Genomic DNA, 7565 nt, shown 5'->3' with positions numbered 1-7565 from the left:
ATAAATCATGTTGCACTGTTGGAATATTCTTAAAGAGGATAGTTAAATTTAAAACTGACATAGCTGTTTGCAGAAAAGTGGTGTTTTTTCTTCTTTTTTTTTATTTTTAAATCAACAGTGAATGTTAAAAGCAGGTTCTACTCTGTACCCTTCCTTTTCAAATATAACGAGCTTTGTTTTCACTCCCATGCAACCTGCAGTTTTTATTTTCCTTTGTAAAGTGCAATGGTACATGTGGTTATGTTTTGATTTTTGGAAACTATTACACAGAGTGGAAGGCTTGGCAAATAGTTTGCATTAGTTCTATGTTACAAAGTTTAATTTACTATAATATTCTTGAAGATATGTGCAGGACAGCAGTTTGTTAGAACGATGAACTGCATGCACTGTTTAGTACCTTTTTACTTAAAAATATGAATGTGCAGGACTGAAGAACAAGACAACAGACATTTGTGTAGCTTCATCTGGCATGCAAGAGCTGTTGATTGTAACAGTATACATACCATGTCATATTAAAGAAATAATCAGATAAAACCATGCAAGCAAAACACTTCATTTCACATGATTTGCTTCCCCTTCTATAATCCTATCATAAATACTTTAAGTAGTCACTACTTCATGCAGTATGAAAAAAATATTTTTCTAACAATTCAGAGGCTGTACTTGGGGAGGGATATGGGACTTTAGTTTCCTGAGAGTCAAACTCCTGCTGAAACTGCAAAGAATGGAAAGTACAGCACAGCTAGCAAGAGCCCCGAGCATCCCTGTCACTTCTGACTCAGTCCTGCTGCCTTACGGAGTTGACAGATGGGAGTCTTTTGTATGTGTGTGTGTCTCATCCTCAATTTTGCAATTATTGCCACATGAAAGTAATGTCTAAGCTTGATTTATGCACTCTAATGAGTACACTGCAAGAGAAATGGTTGCTCAAGGTGTTACTCTGTGGTAGCTATCCGTATCCACTTTGTTACTAAAAAAATCAGAGCTATAAATCTCAGAGGTAAATTTCACATGACTCACATCAACTAGGAGACAAAGCATGCATATTTTATACACAAAACTGTGTCCTTTTGTTTACACATGCAACTTCAGTAGTTGCAGAGCTGAAGAGGCCAGCTCACTAATCAGTATAAGCATTTGCCTGAGTGTTTGCAGGATCAGACCAGTAGGTTCTGATTCAAAACTTCTAGTTTGAAGCTTCTTCTAGTGAATTTAAGATGAGTTTTGTTTCAAGGAGTTGTAATTAACAATTCAAAAGGTTATGTGTATATATATGTTAGGTATGTTATATATATGTACATGTATATGTATATTTGTATGTACTGTGTATATAACATATACAAAAGGTGCCAACAGCAGCAACAACTCAAGAATCGCAGCATGGTGGGGGCTGGAAGGGCCCTCTGGAGCCCACCCCGTCCCACCCCCTGCTAGAGCAGGGTCCCCCAGAGCAGGCTGCACAGAGCCGCGTCCAGGCGGGTTGGGGTGTCTGCAGAGCAGGAGAACCCCACAGCCTCTCCGGGCAGCTGTGCCCGTGCTCACCCTCACAGCGCACAAGTTCTGCCCCACGCTCAGATGGAAGCCCCTGTGCTGCAGCCTGTGCCCGATGCCCCTTGTCCTGTCGCTGGGCACCGCCGAGAAGAGCCTGGACCCGTCCTCCTGGCACTCGCCCTTAAGATCTTTGTAGGCACTGGTGAGATGCCCTCTCCCTCTTCTCTTCTCCAGGCTGAACAGGCGAAGCTCTCTCAGCCTTCTCTCATACGGGAGACCAACCCCTTCACAAAGATCAGAGGTGACCAGCACAGCCCATCAGACCATGCCTGAAGACTCTTCATTTATCCTCAGATTTTCTTTTTACATTATTTTTTTGTCTTATTCTTAGGCTTCTTTCTCCTAGAATGCTTTTCTCATCCAAATAAGGTGATAAATTCACAAAGGAGCTGTAAAAGACCTGCAATAAGAATGAGAGAACTCGAAGTGTCTCTGCAGAAGAAGCTAACGCCTTCAGCCTTTCTGGCTCAAGTTGGATGGGAGGGCAGCAGCGGTTGTGCGGACCCGGCAGCTTTGGTGGGGAGCAGTGGGGCTGTGGCTGGCCTTGCGCAGCTGCTCCCTGGCATGGCAGATCCTGCTGCTCACTGACACCACTGAAGACATTCACATTCATAGCATGCCCTAAATAATGATCTATTACGGGTCATTTCACTGCATTTTCAATCAGAATGTGCTAATATTTTCAGAAAATGAATTATTAGTTTTCAGTTACCAGCAGCTTACCATTTTGTTTTATTTCTGAAGCCCTGCCTCTTTCCATGATGTGACCTGTGCTGGTTCATTGTATGCTGCAAAAGTTGTGTTTGCCTCTATTTTTGAAGGAAACGATCACCGTTTTCATGGTAAGAAGATGTGCTGTGCCAACAATATCAAGATGACTAGCCTTGTAAGAACACCGGTATCATTGCAGTGTGAATTAGGAATGCTTAGGGGGCTTGGTAAAATTTCTCACTGAAAGTCTTCAAAATATGGAGAATTACTTAAGAGGAAAACACATTTGTAGCTTTATCCTAGTAAGTGACTATTTTTTACTGTCTTTTGACAGATCTGCTTCAATCCTTCATTCAGATGTAATGCTTCATTTTAATATCTTGCCAGAAATAAATGCAATTTATTTGCATTTATTGTTCCGCTTGCAACAAATTTCTGTTAGTGGTTAAATCAAATGATCAGTTCATTCACAAAGATATTATTTAGAGATGTATAATTGGGTAGAAAAAGTGAAAAATCTTTACTACGCAGACACACAAAAAGTAATCTTTTGAATGTAGCACAGTTCCAATGCATCTCACCAGGCTCATCAGATCTTCAGGTGTGGTTCCACACAGTTTGATTAAATGCAGCTCAGTCTCCATAGCTGAGCTTTAGACTGGGCTGCAGTACACCATGCCTGCTCCTCTGAGAGTGTAATCAAACCTTGTTAGCATCAGGTAACCTTTCTACCTTGCAATTAGGCCCAAACCTAAACATATTGTACAACCCATTTTGACCAGAAATGGCCAGAAATTTATTCCTTATCAATAAAAAGGTAAGTTCTATAGTGCAATTTACTACTGAAATACTTTATTCAGGAATAAATCTAAAAGTAAATTAAGAAAATCTGTATAAAATATAGCATGGTGTTATAATAAACATTTTAAACAGAAAATACTGGGCCTCGCTAAAAGTATGATGCTCCACCTCTCTATGGAGATGATTAATTTCTGTGTGTTCAGGCTTCTCAAAGGACGTTTTAGTAGCAAACTTACAAGCTTCATGTAAGATGATATAATTGGGTATAAAGGTGCTGAAACAGGGAATATTAGGGAGGTGTTATTGCTTTGTGTGAGGACTATATTAGTGTATAAACTGGGATGGTCCAGCTGTTGTCCAGCAGATCCTCTCTGGTTCTTGCATGTTTCTGGAACGTTCCTTTCTCACCTGTCAGAAGAAGTCATAGAAACCCTGGTAATGTTTGAACAGGTGAATGCCTCCTGCGCCCACGCACAGTGCAGTGTGGAGAAGAGAGATGGTGCAGCTGTCAGGCCCATGTAATAAAGAGATGTGGGATCAGGGATCTATTTTCTCCAGTGTTGGTTTAGTAAGAACATAGCCTGAGATCCTGCCAGGCTTTTGAACTTGCTCTTTTCTCCTTGGTCATAACCTCTGCAGCAGAGGACTGTGAGAAGCAACAGCTCTGACCACCCATGGATGTACAGTTACAGTGAATGACTTTAGGTAAAATATATTTGCTAGGGTTAGACCTTGGCAGCGCAAAGAACTGGAATGGGTGTAGAATCAGAAAGTCAAAGGAATGGCGTAGGCAAATGAGTGGCACACACCAGGAGACTTTGCCCTGGCCCGGGGTGCTCACTTTTTCACAGTTGAAACATCTTCACTCTTTGTCACTCTAAAAAAACCCAACGAAACCCCAAACCCCACAACATTGTTGTGTGATATCCTTTTGCAAAAACACTTGCAGATACTATCTCACTTTATATAAGAGGTGGAACAGCTGTTTGGTAGCAATACTTGGGAAAGCATTTTCCAAAGCATTCAGTTTCCTTTTGGGCTACTTAGAATTTCCATGTTATTTTTATTTACTAGGTTGTCACTGTTCAAGCCCAGGATGCAGGTACATTGCAATAGCACAAATATGCTCCAGTTATGCATCTCAATAGTGCTGTGCAATGAACAGTTGTCTGGAATACAGAGCTGCACGGTGTGTGGTCAGTCCGTGGTGTCTTAATGCAGATGTGAATACTGTTTGTTGGGGTCATCCCTATTTCTATTGATACTAATACGCCATAAGCCATGGAGAGAGATATCTATATGTCTAATATGCACCACACAACGCCTTACAATATGTAAGGAATACATTACGCATAGGCAGTCTGTATTTCCTTCTCAAGCTAGAGGGGCCTGCATTGTCTCTGCTTCCAAAAGTGCTAGACTGCTTCTGCCACTGACAGCACAGTGTTAGCTGTGTGTGTCAAGTTAGACAAGGAAAATTAAAAACAGATGGCAAAATAAAAGCTCTTTCATTGGCAGACAAATTCATCAATATAGATGACTGCTGAACCTAATACACCATCCAAACAGACATCAAGTTCCTCCTTAGCCACTGAAGTGGTGAATGTTTCCTGAGATACAAATGTTTCTGCAGATAGTGCTGAAAATGGATCAGAAGACAAATCACAGCCAAGAGAAAACTGGTAAACAGGGACAAGGTTAACTTTGTGACACAGAGCCAAACTGTCCGATCAACTGTAAAAACTTTGATTTTCATTGTATTTTAGCAAGCAGTGCTATTATACAAGGGACCTAGTTCCTATGCTATAATCAGTGTCTTGCATTATGACTCAGTTTTCACATCGACTTAATTTTCTTCTTTACGAGTTTAATATTTCATGAGTTTCTGATCATTAACTGCCAGATGTTTCCCCTAATGACTCTGTTGCTTTACTTGAAAAAAGTTCTTATTTCCAGTTTGTGTAGAGGTGAATAGAAAAAAAAGGAACATTAATGGCTCAGTACAATAATTTTATATTATATAAAGTATTTATATTTATATAACTGTAACTGGAGAAAGCCTTAGTTATTTTATAACCTAGTAAAAATAATTTGTGTTGAAAAAAATAACACCATGTCAGCCATGAGTGAGTTGGTGATCCAGGCATGAAACTTGCTTCTCTGTTGAACAGAAAATTTATTTAGTAGATGATTATGATTTGCCTGCCTGATTTTGGTCAGGATGTTGTGACTGACCTCTGACTCGGCTCATTCAGGCTGCAGAAAAGCTGTTTGGAGGTAGCAGTACTTTGACCAGAGTTTTCTGACACACTGAGTTCCCATTTGGGCTCCTTCATACTGCAGTGTCTGCAGGGGCTCAGCTGGCTGCTTGGCTAAGCCTTGCACTTGCCACGGAAGTGACTGACCTCACTGTCCAGTGTAAGCCCTGCAGCTTCTCTTCTCACTTAGAAGCTCACTTTCTTTTGTCAGCATTGCCAATAGGAAAAAGTTTGGGACTCAGTCATGTAGATCTTTGTGTCTCTTGGCCAGGTTTTGCCTGCTGTGAGCAGTGATGAACAAAGCAGGCTGATACCGCTCCTGCCTGTGACTTTGGAGCAGCTTAAAGGCAGAAAGTTTGAACAGCCTGGTGGTGAGGTCTATGTATGTTTTAGATTTGGTTTTCTATATATTCATGAGCACCGATTTATAGCAATATCTAGCTGTTGCTCAGTACTTTCCATCAGAGGATTTAAGGCACTTATAAGGGAGGCCAGGCTTGTTATACCAATTTTCATAAGGATAAACTGAAGCAAGAGGCTCTCACAGTGTAAGCAAAGGTCTCCTAGTGGTAGACCTCTATGACTGGGCTCCTGTAGGCTTTATGGCCAACTACAGAATGCCAAAAGTTGTTGACAGTCTTGCTCGAACAAAATTTGTATTCTTTAAGCATCAGAAACCAGCTGGCTCTGTCACTGTCCATCCATGAAATCTTATAAACAATGAGGATGCTCTCCTCTCACTGTAGTCTAGTTCACTCTGCTATTGGTAGTGACAGAACAGATGATTTTCCTGAAACCCTTCCCAGAAAGCGCATTTCAGAATGGCAGGGCTCTCCACAGGTCCCAGGGCAGGGGATGATCCCTTGGAAGAGAGCTATGAGGGTCAGTGAGCATACAGGCAGTAGAGGAAAACGCTCATACTTGTACTGGGGGGAAAGGATTTTTCATTATTCTGCATTGGAATCCTATGGTCACAAATTTCTCTGTGGTAACCTCATTTCCGATTTTCTTGTGTGAAAAGAGTCTCCAGTCCTCACTGTGGTTTGCGTACAGATACCTGCATTAGCACTTCAAACACGTAGTTTAAAGCTGTCAGAGGGTACGCAGGACTTCAGTTATTGTGGAGATGCCCAGGGCCCAGTTACCTGTAAGCCACTGGAAACAGCACAGATGTTTTTAGTGCCTGAGCTAACAAGCATGTCTGTACGAGTGAAACCAGCCTTCTCCGTTAGACTTGAGATCAGGGTGTTTTGTACATATCACTGCAGCCATGTGGAGGTTTTGAAGTTATCTTTACAGCAGTCATTATAAATGCTTCTGAGCCAGTAAAGCGTTTAGAACTTTTTTTTTTTCATTTCTGGCTCATCTGAGATAGTTGCATTTATTAATAAGCAAATGACATAACTCCTTTGCAAGGAGAGATTGTGATCTAATTTTCTACAGCTGTAGGAAAGGAATCTTGGGATCTGGTCTTTGCTCTCTGCCAATACCATGTGTCACCTTTTTTGTTGGTTTCTTGAGGTCTGTAGGGGAAAATCTACCCATCACATGGATTTCAACAATTACAGGTCCTTTTTCTGAATTCTTATAAGGACACTGGCTCATCGTGGATATCATCGTCCCATTGGACAGCTTTTCCTTTCCACTGTGCCGAAAGAAACCTATGCCCCCCTTGCTGGCCTGGACCTCTCTGTGACACCAGCTGAGCTGACCACAGCCTGATGTGGCAGAAGCCCAGGACACAGCGCATGTGTTTGCCTAAGGTAACTAATCACACTGTCCCCACAGAGGGACTTACTCTTCAGCTGTTGGGGGATTACAGTAAGGGAGAATGTAGGCAGAGGCATGGTGGAACTTTAGGTGGGCTTCAGCCAGCCTCCTAGTGAGAGGTCCATCCCCATTACCCAATAGACGTCTGCACTAGGATCACTGCCTTTCAGTCCTGGAAGTGGAGTCCTCAGTTCTTAGTGCAACATCAGTTAAAGGCATCTTATAGAGAGGAGATAAAGAAAACACATTTGAAAATACGTATGTCTGATCAAAACGTTGCTAGGAATAAGTGACAGGGCTCTAAAAGAATAAGTGCGAGTTGCATCATATTCTGTGCAGTGTCAAGTCATCATCCCCAGATACTCAGTATCAGGAGGATATAGTTCAAAACAATGGATGCAAGCCAACATAAGGCTGAAACTGGCACGTGTAATTTGTGTGTAGTTGTACATGGACACCTGAAGCTGCCTGATG

This window comes from Falco punctatus, assembly GCF_963210335.1.
Source record: "Falco punctatus genome assembly, chromosome: 9".
Lineage (NCBI taxonomy): Eukaryota > Metazoa > Chordata > Aves > Falconiformes > Falconidae > Falco > Falco punctatus.
The sequence above is the reverse complement of the archived record's forward strand: the minus strand, read 5'-3'. Positions refer to the sequence as shown.